The sequence below is a fragment of the Cavia porcellus genome, unplaced genomic scaffold (genome assembly GCF_034190915.1).
Source record: "Cavia porcellus strain 051 isolate PalLab524CR breed Dunkin Hartley unplaced genomic scaffold, mCavPor4.1 scaffold_49, whole genome shotgun sequence".
Taxonomy (NCBI): Eukaryota; Metazoa; Chordata; class Mammalia; order Rodentia; family Caviidae; genus Cavia; species Cavia porcellus.
The window spans coordinates 5,183,026-5,203,022 of record NW_026947532.1 but is presented as its reverse complement, the minus strand read 5'-3'; the positions used below and the strand labels follow the sequence as shown (position 1 = coordinate 5,203,022).

The 19,997-nt window shown below is 55.4% G+C and overlaps 1 long non-coding RNA gene across 3 annotated transcripts; it reads right to left on the bottom strand.

The window, feature by feature from the left end:
• Positions 1-15,955: 15,955 nt before the first annotated feature.
• LOC111757067 (uncharacterized) lies at positions 15,956-18,546 on the bottom strand. 3 transcript variants are annotated; one of them, XR_010045996.1, is made up of 3 exons: positions 17,606-18,546; positions 16,685-16,777; positions 15,956-16,187 (listed from the first exon to the last, which is right to left on the bottom strand). It is a non-coding gene; the product is annotated as an uncharacterized LOC111757067 (long non-coding RNA). The 3 variants fall into 3 exon arrangements; XR_002791449.2 differs by having other exon boundaries at positions 16,685-16,773; positions 17,606-18,112; XR_010045997.1 differs by lacking the exon at positions 17,606-18,546 and adding an exon at positions 17,342-17,549.
• Positions 18,547-19,997: the final 1,451 nt, after the last annotated feature.

Sequence of the window (19,997 nt, the reverse complement as noted above, 5' to 3'; positions counted from 1 at the left end):
GTGTGTGTGTGTGTGTGTGTGTGTGTGTGCCATGCATGTTAAGCCTCAGGATGAACAGAGGCCCATGATAAACAAGTAATAAATAGATGAGGTAAAATATTCACCTCCTGTCCAGGCTTCCGATTAATACCTAACCAGATGGGGAGCAGCTGAGCCAGGGATTCACAGGGGGAGCCAGAGCTCTAGGCTGGGGCTGGGGTTCGCCACCTGGGGGGACCAAGCACCTGGCTCCCTGAAAGTAGCCAGACCCTTTCTGGCCATGAGCTGTGTGGTCTGTGCAAGAGACTTCAAGGAAGGACATGATCTCCAGCCCAACAGAAGGGATCCAAAGTGCCTGGCCCGTGGGGTGACACTCCAGTTTAAGGGTCTCTCTAACAGCTGTATTCTCTGGAAAGGTCAGAAGAGACCTTGGCGAGTGAGGCATGGTAGTGCTGGCCTGTGATCCCAGCACTTGGGAGGTTGACGCAGGAGGACTACTGAGAGTTTGAGGCTATCCTGGAGTACATTTTAAAAGATATATAGCAACCAAAAAAAAGCCCTCAGCTACACAGGGGAGACCTGGGAGGCCGGAAGGAGCCCAGCCCTCCTCCCCTGCCTCTGTCCTGCCGGGACATGTGTGGAATAGAGCCTGCCAGCCCCTTCCTGTTCTGCCCAGGCAGGATTTTCAGCACAAGAGGATCCTGGGCGTGGCTCTCCCGGTAAGTCTGGACCTGCTCAACTCTGCTCAGCTCAGCGGGATTGAGGGGGACCCCGGCCACGCCTCCTGTCCTGTGGGGACAATGCGGGGCGCTGGGCCTGGGCCTGCGGCCAGGTCGGGGCTAGGTGGACATGGGGGCATCGGGGAGGAGATTCAGTGCCAGCGTGGTCAGGCTCCGTGGTTCAGCACTGTGTGAGGCCGGGCAAGTGTCTCTACCACCCTGGGCCTCAGTTTCCCCATAGCTAGACTAACAGGCCCATCCAGGCAGCAGCCTCTCGGCCAGGAGAGGGAGTGTCATCCTGGGAACGCTGCATTCAGAAGAAGGAGAGGAAGAGAAAAGAGGGAGGAGGACGAGGAACAGCCCACAGCTTCCTTTCTCTCCCTGTTTTATTTCCTTTCAGTGCTGGGATGAACCCAGGCCTCTGGCACCTGGGCAGGTGCTGACCACTGGCCCGCCCTGGCCTCCTCCCAGGCTGGAGGGGCAGAGCTTGTGGGAGCCCAGAGCCGGGGTTCATGGCTATGTTCACAAACGGGTCCTGATTCTCTTTTTCATGGCTCTGCGTCCTGATCATCCCAAAGCCCCATGGCCCCCAGAGGAGAAAGAAAGGGCTTGGTGCCGTCTAGGTGCCAAAGGGAAGGGCTGGGGGCCCTGCTCTCTCCCAGTCTGCCACTGCAGCCCCTCACTGGCACCCGGGACAACCAGCCCTGCCACACCAGCCTCCACTGGGCCTCGGTTTCCTCATCTGTCCTGTCAGGATGCTGTGGGCCTAGATGGTCTCTGAGCTCTTCCCAGAATGGAGGACCACATTTAGCACCCCAGTATGCAGGGCTGGTGCGGGCCTGGGAGGCACCAACTTCCCCCACCCTGGGACCCCAGCCAGCCCAGGACTGGCTGCCAGGCTGCCATTTGAAAGGAGTCCTGTTGGTGGCACTTTGGCGTGGCTCAGGTGTTCCAGGATTTGATTTGCACATGACAGTGAGCTCACTGCCTCCCCCCCCCCACCCGCTGTTTTTCTGAACTCTCTCAGTGCCAAGAGCAAGCGCAGAACCCTCCCAGCTCCTCCCTGCCATCCCATGACGAGGGGCCGGGCCAGGGCTGGCCCCAAGCCTGGCAGGGCCACACTGTCCCACCCTGCAGACAGGATGTGCCAAGCAGTCCTTGCCTGCAGGAAGCCCTCCAGGCTCCCATGCTTTTCCCAGCAGAAGGGACCCCAGCCCCACCCCAGCTGGCCGGCCGCCTGTAGATCTAGTTTGGAAACCCGAGACCCAGCTGCCAGCCGGTCATCCTGGGAAGGACTGTCTCCATCCCTGCCTGCCAACCCCAAAGGGGTTAAGCTGCTGGCAGTGGCCTGTGGCAGCAGGCGGTTCCCCCTGTGGGGCTGCTGGGCCGGGCTGGCAGGAATGTTTGCAATGCGGAGCCAGAGCCTGGAGGGAGGAGGCGCAGAGGGAGGGTCACAGGGTGGCGTTGAGCAATCCCCTGCCGGTTCCTGGAACTCCCTTGTCCCGCTCCCTGGTGTCCGCCACCCCCCACTGCCATCAAGGGAGCAGGGGGACAGACTGGGGTCAGAGGTGACACCCGGCTCCCAGAGAATAGGTGTGGGCAGCTCAGCCACCTGGACCAGAGAGGGCAGGGCCTGGCCCAGGGTCACACAGCCAGACACCACTCTGGCTGGGGCCTCTCTGTCCCCACAGCACCCCGTTGGGACTCACAGGCCTCCTGGAGGTGGCCTGTCCCCCATCTGGTACACTGAGGACAAAGATCCCCCTACACCTGGCTTGACTTCCTCCTCCAAGCCCCAGGCTCTCAGGGAGCTTGGTGGCTTCAGGGCACATGGCGTGCCCCTCCCCCCACGCTGACCAGCTGGGCCATTGCCTGGAGGCCCTGGAATTCTGGCAAGCACTGGCCACCCCTGCTCCTCACTCCAACATGCAAGAAGTGAACGGGAGCCAGGTCTGTGCAGCCCCCAAAGTCCCTGGCTCTTCCCCTTCCTTCCCAGCAAGGCTCTTCCTGGGTACCGTGAGCGCCCCCTCCCCACAGCCAGCTGCAACCTGGCATAGAGGGAGGGGGAGTCTTCAGTCACAGAGACCCCGCCCAGCCTGGCTCTCTTCACTTCCGGCTTCAGGCTTGGCACCTCCCCCTGGGCCTCAGTTTCCTCATCTGACCAGAAGACTTCAGGGCCGCCACCTAACCTCCCTGGTTGTCTGTGAGGAGGCCCCATGCTGGCTTAGCAGGGAGTGAGAGGTGAGGGTAACTCACAGGTTCTTGGGGTCATAGCTCCTCCCCAGCAGAGCCAGAGATCCCCATGGAAATGTGCCGGGCATGGCGGCACACGCCTGTAATCTCAGGACTTGGGAGGCTGAGGCAGGAGGATCACCATGAGCCTGAACTACGTAGGGAGAGCCTATGTCAAGAAAGCAAACAAAGGGAAAAAAATGAAAACACCTCCGGTTACAGGTGAGGAGGCTGAGGTGGAGGGTAGCCAGACACACACGCCAGGCAGATTTAACCCTACAGATTTAACCCTACAGTGGTCACGGAGGCCCCAGGACGCTCGGTCCAGCCCTCTTCTGCAGTCCTGGCTACTCCAGGCAAACAGCCCAGCGCCTCCCAAGCCTGCCTCACCCTGCCCAGTCCCCCCAGCACACCGAATCAGAGCCTGGCCGCGAAGGCGGGCCTGAGCCTTCAGGGCGCTGGCTCCCGAACCCCCAGCCCTGACCCGTCTGACGATGGGCAGGTGGACGGAAGGACGGACGGACGCTGCCCCTGGGCAGCCGCGGGCGGGCGTGTGGCACCGCCACCTCCCCCGGAGCAGGTTCCCTTTAAGGAAGCAGAAGATTGATTTCTTGGCAGGCTGTGCGCGCGGAGCCGTCCAAACGGCTGCTCGTCTGCATTTTTACTGCGCCGTTTAATATGTATGCAAATGCGGCGCTGCGCCCGCCGCGCCAGGCCCGGTGGCACGCGGCGCCCCAGCTCGGCGGCCGTCCGCGCGCGCCTCATTCGCGGCGACGGCTCGGGCCCTGATGGATGGGGGCGCGGACGGAGACCGATGAGGGGCTTTGTGATTCCGCGCTCTCTTCTGGAGGCAGAGAGGGAGGGGCTGGAGCCTGGGAACCCGCAGAGGCGATTTCAATACATGCAAAGCCGTGGGTTCTGGGGGTGTAGGGGGAGCACGGGCGGTTTGGGGGTGGGAGCCTGGCTGGGGGCTGCTGGGCAGAACTGGGCCCCCACAGTTGCCCGAGGAACAGGCGGGAGGAAAACCTGCTCCATGTCCAGCCCGGCTACTCAGGGAGGTGATGGAGGCTGCTGACCCCGCCAGCTCCCCTCTCTTTTGCCTGGGCCTCACGGGTTGTGACCTGGTAAGTCTGCTGTCCTTGAAGCTCGAATGACCCTACGAGATGGGCCTGGGTTGCAAGCATTGTAGAGATGGGTAAACTGAGGCTGGGGGAGAGGTTCCCAGGGAACCTAGGGCTCTCTGGAGTCCTGACCTTGAACACAAGTCCTCTGCTGCACCCTGCTCTGGGGAGTGTGTGCTCAGCCTGCAGTGTGCATGGCCTGTGCACACTCACGTGCATACCAGGCCCTGAGCCATGCCCCAGCCCTTCCATTTATTTGAGACCAAATCCTGCTAAGTTGCCCAGGCTAGACAGGAACTTGTGATTGTCCTGCCTCAGCCTCCCCTGTAGCTGGAGTGACAAATATCAGGGAGCAGACGGGTGAGTGCTGGCAGAGGTCAGAGGAAGTCACCTACTCAGGGATGTCACTGCCTCTCATTCCTCCACTGTCCCCCATTCTTTTCTCAAGATCCTTGAAGGAGCCAGTGCCCTGGAAATATCCCCAGCTGTCTTTCCCATCACTGTCCCCACCAGGAAGTCCCCAGATCCTCACCCACCCCATCCTTGTCCCACACCCCACAGCTCCACCTCCCACCTCTCCAGTCCATCTCGGGCCTTTTGTCCCTTGGGGAGCAGAGCCCAGTCAGGGACAGTAGGTGCAAGGGACCTGTGGCCGGTGGCAGTGAGGGGTGGGGTTTGGAAGGACAAAAGGGTCTGGAGGGTGAATCCGGGCAGTGGAGTCAGGTGAGTGAGGAAAGAGGAGTCGAGGATGTGGTCATCAGGAAGTTCATGACAGCCTGGGTGGAGACTGCAGGGTCAGAGTCAGCCAGGCTGCGGCCTGCTCAATGGGTTAGCAACTCCAACACCCCCAGGAGCAAGGGACCCCTGCCTTCACCTGCAGAAAGAGGCCCTGGGGATTGGAGCCCTGAATCCCTTTGCTGAGCCTTGAGCAAAAGCAAAGAGCAGGGTGGTGGCAGAAGTCACCTGCCATCAACTGGAAAGGCTGAGGCAGGAGGAGCGCCGGTCAAGGCCAGCCTGGGCTGCTGCCAAAGACCCTGTTTTGGCGTAAAGCAGGGAAAGAGCTGGGGATGGAGCTCAGTGTGAAGGCCCGGGTTCCATCCCAGCACCACACACGTGCAAAGTAAAATAACTAAACGCCGAGGTGGCCAGCACTGCAGCCGCCTCTCTAGGTCTGGGTGCCTGCGGAACCAGAGGCAAAGGCTTTTCCAAGGCCCAGCAGAAGCTCCTCACCCGTGAGGGGAGGGCAGGCCTGCCTGCACCCGGGACAGGCGCTGAGGACGTGGGCTGAGGCAGGAAGCCAGAGGCAGACAGCGAACCTGCTCAGGTCACTTCCGTGAGGGCCCTGGAGGGGTCACGGCAGAGACTGAAAATCAGAGGCTGGGGAGGTGGCGGGATGATGGGCGGTGGGGGCCGTTTCCCTCCCTGCGCCCTCTGCCTGGCTTTCTTTCCTTCTGTTTTCTTCTTTGACCTAAGTTACACCTGTAGCAGACAGGAACCCGGATGCTGATTGGCAGGGGGACTGTTAGGGCTCACGGTTTCCCCTTCATGCGCTCAGAGGAGAGAAACCCACTGTCTCACCCTGCACACAGGGACATGGAGGCTGGGAAGAGCTGAGGAGTTCATTCAAGGCCTCTCAGCACCTTCTCACTGGAATGGGTTTTTGGAGCCAGCCCGCAGGACCTGTGCCAGGCCTCTCCTGAGTTGAGTGCACCTGTATCAGTCAGCAAGGCCAGCTGTACTGCAGGAACAAATTAGCCCAGGCAAATGTGCCTCAGCACCACAAAAGTGTGTCCTGCACCCAGCAAACTACTGGGAGCCTAGGTGACCCTCAGGGCTCTTATCCTCTGTAGAATTCTTTTTTTTTTTTTTGGTCTTTTTCTCTTTATCGGTACCAGGGATCGAACTCACGACTGCCTGCTTGCAAGGCAGGCGCTTATGCCGCTGAGCTAAATCCCCAGCCCCTACCCTCTGTAGAATTCTTCAGTGAAAACCATTTCCAATTGTGTCTCTGCCACCATGGCTGGGGGATGCCAAGAACAGCTCTGTGCATCTTTCCTGGCCAGGTACAAAGATGTCAGGGGTATAAATGACCAAACACAGAGCCACATGTACAGGGACAGGGTCTCCAAGGCCAAGCAGCTTTAAGAGGAGCTAGGGAGGAAACGGAATTGGGGTTCCAGGAGCCAAGTGGGGGGAGCTCTGTCCCTCAGGTTTTCAGGTGGGACTCTGAGGAGGTGAGGCCAGGGCAGAGGTCATCCTGCACTACCCCCCCGGCTGTGGGCTCTGTGAGCCTCTGGGGTCCCCTACCCCGGCACCTACTGGAGACCCTGGTGTCCTTCCCCAACCTGTGTCCGACTTGGCTTCCTGGCAAGAGTCTGAGCCCTGGGTCACTTCCTGGGGACCCCGCTGGCTGGCCCTTCGGCACCTGTGACTGCGTAACAAGACGTGTCTCCCTGTCCACCTCATCTCGGCAGGAACATTCTGGTGTTTACAATTTTATGTCGCCATTTTGGATTTTCTTTCTTTCTTTCTTTCTTTTTTTTTTTTTTTTTGAGGCGGGGTCTTCCTGGCCTTTAACTCCCTGCACAGCCCAGGCTGGTCCTGAATGAACTTGAACTCACGGTGATCTTCCTACTTCAGCCTCCCAAGTGCTGGGATGACAGTTGTCACCACCACGCCCTGCTTTCCCTGAGTTTGGCTCCTGTCTCACTCTGGTTTCTAAAGCTAACACGCTTTACTATAAAAGAAGTAAATAGACAAAGCCGCTCCGGTCACAAAGGTCGAGAAGTCGCCAGTGTGCCACACCGGCAGTGGTTCTGGGGGGTCTGGGATCCCACCTTGGGCTGGGCGGGGTGACTGCGGGGCAGGGGTGACCCCAGTACCTGTGCCATCCCTTGTGCTGCTTGTGTGGAGGGAGCTGACAGACACGGGAAACAGCCTTGCTCTGACGCTTTGCGACAGTGTCGCTCATGGCACCCGGTTACCCCAGCAGCCCCAGCACCTGAGTCCCTGCTGGACCCCTGGGCAGGGGCTGACCCTGCACCGGGCGATGAGCACGAGGCAGACTCGAGGGGATCAGAGGCTCCTGCAGCCCGGCTCACCTACACCTGAGGCTTTGTCCACTGTGCCGTCCCAGGGGTGGCAGTGGTGGGGAATCCTCAGGCCCCAGTGCACATGCACACCCTGCAGGACAGAGGGGCTGGGGAGCTGGAGGCACCCACAGTGACACAGCGACAGCTCACTAAATTGCTAAGTTGCCCCAGGCTGGGCTTGAACTTGTGATCCTCCTGCCTCAGCCTCCCCCAGTGCAGGGATCACAGCTGTCTTTCCAGCCTGTGCCTAGGCTGCTGCTCTGCACCTGAGAAGCAAGAGCATGGGGGGAGGGCCTTGAAACTGCCAAGGCTGGAGAAGCCAAGACCTGGGAGAGGGGCCCTGCCCAACCTACAGGGGGGAAACTGAGGCTCGGTGCCCCAGGGAAAGCAGATGTGGCCTCAAACCAGCCAGGCCCCCTGCGCCTGCAGCTCCCCCAGCCCCCCGGCCCGTGCCCTTCCCCCGCCTGGCTCCTTGTCCTCGGGTGGAAGAGCCCCCAGGTCCCGGCTGGGGATGCACACTGCCAGGAGGGCCAGAAGGACAGCAGGCTTTTTAATCCTGGCCTTGCCGATATCTACAATTCTTCTTACGAGGAGCCCAGAGTGTGGCTGCCAGTCATAGTCACCTCAGGATGGTGGCCCCTCCTTGCCTGCACACTGCAAGAGGAGAATGAGGAAAAGTGGACGGGAAGGGGGAGGGGAGGGAGGAGGAAAGATGGGGAGAGGAGGGAAGGGCCAGGGAGGGGAGGGCGGTGCCGGGGCCCTGGGCCAGGGGCCCCTCACCTCCCCAGGCAGAGGAGAAGCAGGAGATTCGGCAGTGACTCACTTTCCGGGGAGATGCAGGAGGAATAATCCTCTGCAGCTATGATCTGTTTTCGCCGTTGCCCCGTCAGCCCCACGCCTGTCCCTGTCTGTCTCCCCTCCTCTGTGTAGGGCTGTGACCTGGCCCCAGGCCTCTGTCACTGCAGGCTGGAGTGGTGGGGGCACCTTTTCCTGCGCCCCCACCCAGTGGTCGGCGTGTGTCTGTCTGTCCCTGTGTGGTCTGTCCGTCCCTTCCCACAGTGGAGTGAGCCATTGCTGCACCCATGGTGGGTATCATCTCAGTCCCCCTTTCCCACAGTGACAGCCTAGTTGGGAGGGCGTTGCCCTGGCAACAGGCCCCGACCCCGACCGCCACAGTGGCGCAGGTGACTGAGTCCGTCTATCCATCCGCCTCCTCCTGGCCTTCAGGGTGGCCCTGCCGGTCCTTCCCCTCACTCTGGGCCCCAGAACCCCGGGAGGGGTGGGCAGGGTGAGCCTCACGGCCATGTGGCCCCAGGCCTCCTTCCCTCCGGGGCTGGGGAAACTGAGTCCCCGCTGGCTAGCAGCTCTGCTTGCCTGGCCCAGGAGAGCCCCAGCTCCTTCCCAGGTGCAGCCAACATGTGTGTCTGTCCAGCTCCTGTGTCCCCACAGCGTGGCATCCAGGAAGGATGGGGGGACTTGCCCTCAGCTGTTCCTGGCACTGCACCTCCCAAAGCCAGTCGGGGGTGCACAGCTTTCCTGGCCACACCCGGCTGCCATAGGCCCCAGGCAGGCAGGTGGCAGCCCCTCAGCTGTGTCACCTGAAGGGTCCTCAGAGATTGGGGGACCAAGCCACCTCATTTTCACTGAGGCCCAGAGCAGGGGCAGCCTTGCCTGTGGTTGCACAGTGGTGCCCCGCTGCCCCTGAGTCAAATGGGCATTATTAGGTCTCACAAGGCGTGCTGTGGGGTGGGAGCCTGGCGTGGGAGGCGGGGTACAACAGCAGCTCGGTCTGGCCAGTTCCTGCTGCCCTTGGGGTTGTCACCGTCCTGCTTGGCCTGCACAGAGGCCTCCTACAGTGGTGACTCTAATTCTCCCCATTTTGCAGCTAAGGAAACTGAGGCCAAACCCCTGAACCCGTGTTTGCCTCCTGGGGGCTCTTGGGGTCCTCTCTGCAAGAGGCTGGGGACGGGGGCATGGCCTCCTGCTGACACTCGCAGCCCTTCGGGAATCTCACCTTCCAGGTCTCCCACGGAGGCCACAAAAGTGCCTGCTGCTGCCACATGTGAGACCCCCTCCGCCTCGGTGCCCCATCTGCAAAGCGGAGCTGCTGCCTGGACCTGCCGCGTGGGTGCCAGGGACTGATCAGGACAGCAGAATGGACATGAGCCAGAGACCAGAGCCCGTCTCCTCTTCCATCTCCCTCCTGTCCACGCCGGGCTACCAGCCCCTTCCAGGCCCTTGACACCACTGCCCACACAGAGGCCTGTGGGTTTGATTTCATGATGCCCCACAACCACGCTGCCCTAGTGAGCGGTGTGGACGGCATGAGGGTGCAGTCTGCAGCATGAGGAGAAGGCCCCGGAAGTGCCAGGCTGTGGCCAGGTTCTCACTGGGAAGGTCGGTGTGGGACCAAAGTTCAGTCAGTTCTGGCTACCGACAGTCCCTGGCTGCATTGTCAGCCTGGCCACGGAAGTCGCCCCAGGTCCTGGCCAGCAGCTCTGCTCCTGCAGCCTCAGCTCAGAGCACTGGACGGTCCCCACTGCTCAGTGCCCACTGCCCAGTCCCCAGAGACAAAAACTCCAGACCACTGTCAGAGCTCCTCACCCCCCACCTTCTGGATTTTCTGAGTATCATCCAGACAGAGCTCCAAGGATTGGAAGAGAACTTTTCTTTTCATTTTTCTTTCTTTCTCTCTTTCTTTTGTTCTTTCTTTCTTTCTTTCTTTCTTTCTTTCTTTTTTAAGACAGTGTCTTGCTAGGCATTTCAGACTGGCTCAAATTCCGGGTGATCCTCCTGTCTCAGCCTCCCAAGTGCTGGGATGACATGTATGCCACCAAGCCCAGCTGAAAGAGAGCAGTTGTTCTTCAAAAAAATAAAAGATAGTTAGTTTCCCTTTCTAAAAGTAACACATGTTAATTGTAGATAATTGAAAAATTAAGATAAATCAAAGAGCTGGGTGACATACTCCTATAATTCTAGCACTCAGTAGGCTGAGGCAGGAGGATCGCCATGAATTCAAGGCCAGCCTGGGCTACATACTGAGAGAAAAAAAAGAGAAATCAAAGAGAAAGTTTTCAGTGACCTGTGTTCATAACCCATCCACTACCCCTCAGGGCTCTTGAGCACTGAGCCCAAAGCCTTGACCAAGCATGCAGGGTCCAGCTGCTATCGGGGTGTGTGGGTCACAGGGCACTGTGTGCTGCGGGTCTGATTCAGTAGAACCAGAGCTTTGTCTGGCCCCCGATGATGCTCAAACCTGGAAGCTCCCTGACCAGCGGCTGGGGGACAGCAGAACTCCAGCCTCCGCCCAGGCCCACAGACTGTGCATTTTCTCTGGATTTCTGGGACTCCTGGGGCTGGGCAGTCTGGGGAGCAGCTCTGAGGCCCCCACCGCAGTCCATTCCTGCTCCCCCACCCCCACCTCCTCCCACACCCACCTCCCCCCACACACTGCCATCCCCGCTGCCTGCCCCTCCTTGCTGTGGGGGGAGGGGGTGTCTTTGTCCGGAATGTCACTTCCTGTGTGGACTCTGTGGGTCCCCACCGCTCCTGCTGGCACACAGCAGCCTCCTGCCAGCCCTGTTCCCCACCACACAGCCAGGGTACCAGGGCCAAGCTCAGCTGGGCTAGGTCTGCAACCTCACCCCCATCCCCTCCCCTTGCTGGGACCCAGTGGGGGGCGGGGCTTCGAGGAGGAGGCAGGAGAAATTGGGGGGCCGGTATGGGGGAGGGACTCAGGTCCAGGAGGGCGGGGCTGCTGTGGGGGTCACAGGTGCCCATGGCGGGAACCCTTCGGGGAACAGACACGGAGATGGCAGCGGATTCTATTAACAGCGATTCTCATTACTGCACTGTTAATTATTAATAGGATCGGGCAAATAAGGGATGGGAAACCCAGCTGGGCCTGACTCAAAGCCCGCTGGCCAGCAAATGGCTTTTGGTGCTGGTCCAGGAGCCGGGCTGTGACCCTGCTGGTGGAAGCGTCCTGCCGATCCCCAGGCTGCTGCCGCCCGGGGCTGGCACCGGCACCTGCTTAAAATGACAGAGACAGGGAAGCCAGCTGCAGAAGGGGCCTCGGAGGACAGTTCTGAGCGTCCCCTCAGGTCAGGATGGCCTGATCGTCTTCCCCATTAACACGAGGCCTGCAATGGTGGCACATGCCTAGAATCCCAGCACTTTGGGAGGCTGAGGCAAGAGGATTGCAAGTTCAAGCCCAGCCTAGGCAGTGACTTATGACTTACGAGTTACTCTACGTGTAAAAAAAAAAAAATTAAATTTAATAGTGGCAGAGACTGAGCAGGGTTTTTAATCAATTATCACAAACCACAGCGATAAGAGGACCGTGCACCAAAGCCAGGAAACGGGAGCTCAAACCAACAATCAAGAAGCCCACACATTTGGCTCTGTCCCGGAATCTCCCAGCACTGGGGCCAAGTAGATGCTCAAGAAGCAGGAATGGCTGCTGGATTGCTATCAGGGAGCTGGCGAAAGGTGACCGCAAGGTAGAGAGCCTTCGGGGGAAGCCAGCTTTGCAGATCACTCCTGTAACCCAGTACCATGGGAGGCTGAGGCAGGAGGATCACATGCTCACAGTGTCTGGGCAGCTTAGCAACTTAGTGAGGCTCCCTCTCAAAATAAAAAATAATAAAAGGGCTGAGATAGAACTCAGTGCAAAGGGCTTGGGGTCAATCACCAGGGGTAGGGAGTAAGGCACAGGTGACACAGGCAGTGACAAAAGCAAGAATATGTTGGCAGGGCATGGTATTTTACACCTGTAATCCCAGTACGCAGGAGGCTGAGGCAGGAGGATCACCAGAAGCTCGAGGCCAGCCTGGGCCACATAGTGAGACTCAGGGAAAAAAAAAAAAAAAAGAAGATGCCAGTCTGAATACGGGACAGGAGACTGCCAGGAGATTGGAGTAATATCCTGTCGCTTAGGGACTGAGGGCAGGAAAGGGGTTTTGTGGTGCAAGGCATTCTGGGAAGCAAACCTCAGGGGCAGGGAGCCTTGCCACAAGCAGTGCATGCGGGGATCTCCGTTTATCACCGGTCCCTGGGCTCTGGCTCCTGGGTAGGAGTGGATGCTGCCTTCACCCAGCATCGTCAGTTTGCAAAGCCTGATGGGACAGGGACAGGATGGTGCACAGCCCACTTGGTTCTGGAAGGAGCTGGAGGAGACCTGACCACTTTGAGCCAGAGCAGTGTGGGGCTCCTGGGCAGGTGTGATGGACATCGTGTGGGGGCCGAGGGCGCTGCAGGCTGCTGTGCGCTGTTGTGAGTCCCAGAAGGCAGGACCAGGCCCAAGCCCAGAGTCTGCGAAGTCATAGGTATTCCGTAAGAGGCTCTTTGCTAACATCAAAGGACAAAGGAGGCTGAGGCTGGACTCGAACTCACAGCTGGGTCTGCCATGCTGAGCCACCTACTCAGCAGGCATTTGTCACCTGCCCTGGGATACAGACGGCTGGGGTCCGTGGACAGCGAGAGGGCAGCAAAAATCAAGCACAGTGAAGAGTTGACGAGTGGCAGTGGGGAGCCAGGGAGAGAGGCCCTGTCTGGAGAGTGGGACAGACGTCAAAAGAGGACAGTGTGCCGTGAAGGTGAGCTGGAGAAAGAACTGAGCAGGGCTGACCTGAACCCAAAGAGCAAAAATGCTCATTTGCCTTAAAACAAAACAGCCCTGGATGTGCACACCGGACGGCCCACTGCATTCTGGGAAAAACAAGGGCTCCTCCCCCAGGACACTGTCATTCGGGCACATCATGCAGGGCTCTGATGGTGTTGCACGGTAAGGAAGTGGCCTGTGAGGTCCTCAGGACACACAGGACTGTGCCCTGTCTGGCTGGGGGTGAGGGATAAGCCTGGGCGTCAGCACTGGGTCAGAGTTGACAGCACCGACTCTGAATGATAACTGTAAATATCACTCATCACCAGACTGAGCAAAACGTAAAACATACTCTCAAGTGATGTCATAATATCCAGGCAAAATGGTACACACCTGTAGTTCCAGCTGCCAGGGAGGCTGAGGCAGGGGAATTGCTTTGGACTGGGAATTTGAGGTCACCCTGGGTGTCAGAGCAAGGCCCTGTCTCCAAACAAAATAATTTTACACTGGGAACATTGGCACAGACTGTATTTTCAGTTCCTGGGGAGGCTAAGGCAGGAGTATCACAAATTGAAGGCCAGCCTGGGCAAAAAAAACTAAAAATGGAGTTGAGTGAGCTCAGTGGAGAAGCCTTTGCCTAGTATGCGTGAGGTCCTTCTGGGTTCCATTCACAGCAACACACACAGAGACAGAGACAGAGACAGAGACAGATACAGAGAGACAGAGACAGAGAGAAAACCTAACAGAACAGTGGGGAGGAAAAATGAAGAGGAGACCCTTTCTCCGGGGTGTGAGCTCCAGGGGCTGATGTTAATAATGAATATAAATGCACTATATTTCCTAGCAAATGGCAATGACTCCCAGATTGGATAAGTGTAAACTAAGATGAAAACCCAGTTCCATGGTGTTTACAAGGTATGGATTTGAAACTGAGTATCTTAGTTACCTTTCTGGTCCTGATACAAAATATTCAACACCCAAAGTTAAAAGGGGAAAGATTTATTTAGCTCGCAGTTTGTGGAGATTTCAGTCCACAATTGGCTGGCTCCAAGGCAGGATGGCATGGCGGCATGGCAGAGGGGCAACAGTTCATGACTGCTAGAAGACAGCAAAAGCAAGAAAAGGAGAGAGAGAGAGAAGCCCCTTTTGGTCCCTTTCATCATAGCCAGTCTGCCAGGACTAGGGCAGTGCCCATCCAATCAGTGAACTGATCCAGCAACACCCGCCCTTAATCCCAACATTGCACTGCAAATCCATCACAGACTGAGCTACCCCATGACTGCATGAGGTTTGGGGGGACATCTAGACACTAAGGAATATGAAAAGGTTAAAAAACAAAGGTCGAATCTGGGTGTGGTGACTCACACCTGAAGTCCCAGCAGTCGAGAGGCTGAGGCAGGAGGATCACCAGGAGCTTCAGGCAGTCTTGGCTACACCGTGAGCCCAAGATCAGCCTGAACTTCATAACAAGACCTTGACTCAACTCAAAAATGAACGAATGAGAAGATTGGGGGAAAGTTAAAATGAGGTAAATCCACGTCAAGACCCCACAGAAGGGGAAAACTGTGACCACTCTCTTTGACACATTTCAATAGTAGCCCTGGGGGGCTGGGGATTTAGCTCAGCGGCATAAGCGCCTGCCTTGCAAGCAGGCAGTTGTGAGTTCGATCCCTGGTACCGATAAAAAGGAAAAAGACAAAAAAAAAAAGAAAAAAAAAAAAATAGTAGCCCTGACACACATTTATTAGGATGGAACATAATTAATAAGGTTGATTGAACAGTTGAACTTTGCACCGTATAAGTAAAAAATACTCATTTCTTTGCCAGAACCCATCAAACATTTATGAAAATTGATCATATATCAGGCTATAAAGAAAAACCTCAATAGAATCCTCAAAGTAGATATAAGAAGAGCTTCGTTTTGTGACCACAGGGCAATTAGGCTGGAAATTACTAACGAAAGTTTAAGTTAAAAAGCCAACCATTTGGAAATTAAAAGCCACTTTAGTAAATAACTTTAAATAAAACCTACGTGACCAACTATGTAAAAGAAAGCACACTGACAATACCGTACGAGAACATACGAACGGTATGAAAGCGGCTAAAACACTAGAGGAACTGATTTATGCACCCACACTGGGAATTCAGCCAGTAAGACAGGAAGAGAGCCCATCATCCAAGTCCAGCTCAAGATATTAGAGAAAAGAAAAGGAGAAGAAAGCAAAGGAAAAGAGACAGAAAAAAATCAATGAAAAGAAAAAAGAGAATCTAACAAATTATAAAAAAGTAACAAAGTAGAAAAGCAGGCTGTGACTCGGGGCTTCGAAAGTCTAATAAATCAGAGAGACTTCTCCAAGGTGCAGTACACAGCGTGTAACAGAGACAAACAGTCCACGAACGTGAGACCGAAAAGGAAATTTTTCAGTAGGCTGAGACAGGAAGACTGTGAGGTCCAGGCCTGCGTGGGCTTCACATGAGACCCTGCCCCAAAACAAAGTTAAACTAACCAAACAAAACAGCATTACGGAAAGTTAGTAGATTTGAAGCCAGGGATTTAGCTCAGCAGTGTAAGTGCCTGCCTGCTGGCCGTGAGTTCAATCCCTGGAAGCAAAATGATAATGATAATGATAATAATGTTTGAAAATATGGATAATTGATACTTGTGGGAAAATGCATGTAATCCACAAGTGGGGGAAGCAAAACGTCTATGACTACAGAATAAATAGGAATGGGTTAAAATGATACGGAAGAGCTATTTCCTAGTGTACTGCAAGTTCCTGACACTTTTACTGGCAAGAAGAAAATTTGGGGGGTACGGACCTTTGAACCCAAGGCTCCACACTGAGCTACATCCTAGTCTTTTTTTATTTCTTTATTTGAGGCAGGGTGTCACTAAATAGCTAAATCAACCAGGCTGGTCTTGACTTTGGCAATCTTCCTGCCTCAGCCTTCCAGAGTGCTGGGATTACAGTGTGTTCCATAAAACCTGACCTGGAAAGTTCTATCAGACAGTCTGTCTGGGACACAGGCAGGATTGTTGGCTCCCCCAGCCGTGTCAAGAATGCAGCATGACCCTAAAATTAAGGGTCGGTAGATAGCACCAGAGTACAGACCCATTTTGCTTAGGAATGGGGTGAAGATCTGAAGTCAAATAAATATCAGTGAGGTATCCTGGTTGAGGCTCTGCCCCACGAAAAGCAGAAATCTGACTGAGTTCAGAAAAATGAATTTATTCCCTGTGAGCATTCAGAGACCTCACAGAATTACCAAAGCGGGAAACCAGGTGTGTGGGGGCGCACGCCTGTCATCACAGTACTCAGGAGGCTGAGGCAGGAGGATCAGACTTCAAATCCAGCCTGGAAAACTTAGTGAGCATCATCTCAAAGGAAGGGGTGGGCTGGGGGTGCAGCTCAGGGCAAAGGTGCTGGCTCAGTCCCCAGTACTGAAAAAGGAAAGGAGAGAGAAGGAAAAGCATTCTCTCTTGAGCCATGCAATTTGCCGCTCTGTCACTGCAGCAGAGCCTGGCTCATCCAGACTAATTCAAGGACGGACACCTGTCCCAGGCCAAGAGCCTAGCCGTGTGGAGCCTGAAAACGCTGGACGTATTCTTGGCTCTGTCCTTAGCAAAGCCCACGACTCCCCGCGGCCCTGAGACCACACAACAATACAGGAGAATCCAAGGACGGCAGCTCCGAGAGAGGCGAAGTGACAAGGTCTCCTTGCTGCGGGTCCAGACCTGTCTCCTTGGAAACCCCAGTGGGAACAAATAAAAGCTAGGAAAAATCCGAGTTCTCCCCCGGGGTGGCCAGGTACAAAAGCAGTCTCCCTCGGCTTTCCCAGACTGGATTTCAGTCCCCCCACCCCTCCAACCCCGCCCCACTCCGTTCCTGTTTATGGGCTTGAAAGTTATAAATCTCACCTCCTTCTTTTAGAAATTACCTCTTTCCGGGCGTGGTGGCACTCAGGAAGCTGAGGCAGGAGGATCGGCAGCGGGAGTTCAAGGCCAGTCTGGGCTCCATAGTGAGACCCTGCCTCAAAAAATCAAGCAAAAAGCACTTTAAAATTCTCCTTGCACCCCAGGGAACCGACTTACTGGAAGCTGATCTGACCACGGAGCCAGGCTGCCTGTGACCACTGTCATTCTCACAGCCTCTGCTGCTTAGATTTTAGCCCGACTGGCACAGCTAGGCCCTTCCTTTCTGTATCTCCTGCTTGGAAGAGACCTTGGCTTCCTTCTCCCCCTCCTAACCCTCTATTCTCCTAGTAAACACCTGGGGAGGCACAAGTTCCTCAAATTCCTCTGAAATATCTTTATTACATCCTCACTCTTTCTTTGTTTCAAGAAGAAGAATTTTTGTTTTGTTTTTGAGACGCGGCCTAGGTGTGTCGTCCTGGCTGGCCTCAAACTCCCGGCGATCCTCCTGCCTCAGCCTCCTGAGTACTGTGATGACAGGGGTGCACCACCACTCCTGGCTTTTTGCCCTCACACTAATTGAAAGACATTGTGCAGGCCGCCCTGTAGCCTGGGGGTCTGTCGTCCTTGTGGGTGGTGGCACTGTGGGGAAGGCTGTGTGCTGGAGCCCGGAGTCTGCTCACAGCGCCAGGGCCTGCTCCTCGGGACGGGCTCCACCAGGCAGTTGGGCAGCTGTGCCCAGGGACCCTCAGCAGCGCTGTCACGGCCGCAGCTGGGAGACTCCAGGACCGTGGGCTGTGGCTCTGGTTGCACGGATTTCTTGTCTCACAATTACAGAGGAGAACTCTGCGGGGTGAGGGGATGAGGGGGGGAGTTGTGTGCTTGGTTCCCCCCAGGACCTTTCTCCTTGGCTTACAGCTGTCCCAGTGTCTCCACGAGGGACCCACCCCTGTCCTGATGTCTCACAAGGTCACCAGGTCACACTGGACAAGGGACAAGGTGTCCAAAGTGACCTACGACATTGAAAAGAGAAGCTGCAGGGTTTCTTAAGGCCTGGCCTTGGAAGAGGAGTGACATCATCTCGGACACGTGTGATTGGTCAAAGCAAGAAGCAAGGCTGATCCGGATTGGAGAAAGGAAGGGGGCGGAGATTGCTTGGGTTCTGAGGCTTCCGTAGGAGGATACTCTTAAAGGGACAGCAGACTAATGAGGCCACCAATGGAGAAATGTTCTGGGCCTTTATTGTATCCAAAATTTCTTCAATACCTTTGAGTAACAAAGATGACAAACTCTTATCCTTCATTTTTCCATCTTTAAAACATAGAGCCAGGTAAGCCTAGCATATAAGAGGCTGAGGCAGGTGGATCTCTGTGAGTTCAACCCCAGCTGGGACTGCATAGGAAGACCCTACCTCAAGAAAAGAAAAAGAAAAAAAAAAAAAGGATAATAATAACACAAAACTGTTGTTTGAGGACTTAATCTTAAAGGAATAATGTATAAAGTGCCTGGAGCACCATGTCTTTAGTATAAGGGTCCTTAGAATATACATTTTTTTCCTCCCTTGACTTTTTCTTTGTGTGTAAAATTGCACACAATATATTTGGTATGACCACCTAGCTGTCGGTTCAGATATTTACCTTTCTTTGAGCTGATGTGCTTGGGGTGGGACCCCCAGGTCTTGCATACACTGGCCAATGCCCTGCTACTGAGCCAGGCCCTCCTCAGTGCTGGGCAATTTAGCAACTTAGGGAGACCTTGTCTCAATATAAAAAAGAAAAAAGAAAGGTTGGAGATGGATCTCAGTATGAAGTCCTTGGGCTCAGTGCCCAGCATCACAAAATAATAACAGGAATAATCCTGATGATGGTGGTGGTGATCTACCCTCCCAGGCTATCTCTAAGACCCAGGTGAGGCATCCCCTCTCCTCCCGTGTCCCCCTCTCTGCATCTCCCTCTTTGCTGGGCTGCACCCTGGCCATTCCCCCAGCCCTGTCTCCCTGCCTTTCCTCTCTGCATGGAATTCTGATCCCAACAGCACCTCAGCCACCCTCAGCCCTCCACCTTCCCTCCCTCCATCTGCCTCTTCCTTTCTCATAGTGGCTTTTCCGGTTCCTCCAGGCTGCCTGTCCTAGGCCTTCTCCGCAATGTGCTATCCCCTCTGCTCAGCCCCTGACCCTGCCTGGGGTCAGGAGAGCCAGGCTGCCCTGCAGCTATCCGCAGGTGCTGGGCGACCTCTTGCTCTGCCTTTGGGTCGGGGTTCTGGGCGCGGAACCGCATCGTGGTCTGCTCTTTGCCTCTCAACCATTGGCACCCGGGGACCCTTCCCGATCAGTGAGCTTTGATGACACTATTAAATTGTGTGCACCACTCTTATTAAGAGGCGTGACACTACCAGATGTGTCTGCTGGGTTCCTGAACTTGTTAATTAACTTGAATACATTATATAGGCATAATTTAAAACCAGTGGTGCAGGCTTGGGAGGCTGAGGCAGGAGAATTACAGTGAATTCGAGCCTAGCCTGGACTACATAGTGAGTTCCAGAGCAGTCAGGACACACATAGAGAGACTGTCTTAAAAAACCCCAAAAATACCAGGAGCAGGAGGATCGACACAAGTTCAAGGCCAGCCTAGGCTGCATAGTGAGGTCAAGGTCAGCCTGGACCCACAGCAAAATCTCACCTCAAAAAACCAAAATTAATTCATTAAAATAATATCAGTAAGGAAAATATGGGCTATTTATTTTGGAGACAGGGTCTTACTATGTAGTCCAGGCTGTCCTTGAACTCACTGTGTTGCCCAGGCTGGCCTCAAGCTTGTGGCAATCCTCCTGCCTCAGCCTCCCAAGTGCCAGGATTACAGGCGTTTGCCACCAGTCCAGGCATGGGCCATTTATTAAATGGTGGTAAGACAACCATTCAGTACCTGGGGACAGGTCAGGGCAGGCTGTTAGCCTGAGTGTAAGCCATAACTAAAATAAATTGGAGCCCAAACGAAAACTTAAATATGAAAGTGGAACTATAAAAGTGCTAGGGGAAAATAATGTGATGTGAAAAGTCTGCTTAATTATTCAACAGATGGTAAAAATCCTCCTGAAGCTTTGACTACAAAAAAAGTTTAAAAGTTATGTATAGCGGAGACCCATAAAAGAAAACAAAAGCAAACAGCCAATTAGGAGAATATTTACAGCTGTGGCGAAGGCCGAAGGCCGGGAGGCTCTGGTGTGACTGCGAGGGGACCGTGGAGACCCCCAGGGGGAATGGGAGAAGAGAATGAACCGGGCAGTCGTGGGAGAGACACCCAAGGGGCCAGCACACGCGTGAACCCCTTCCCCTCACTAATG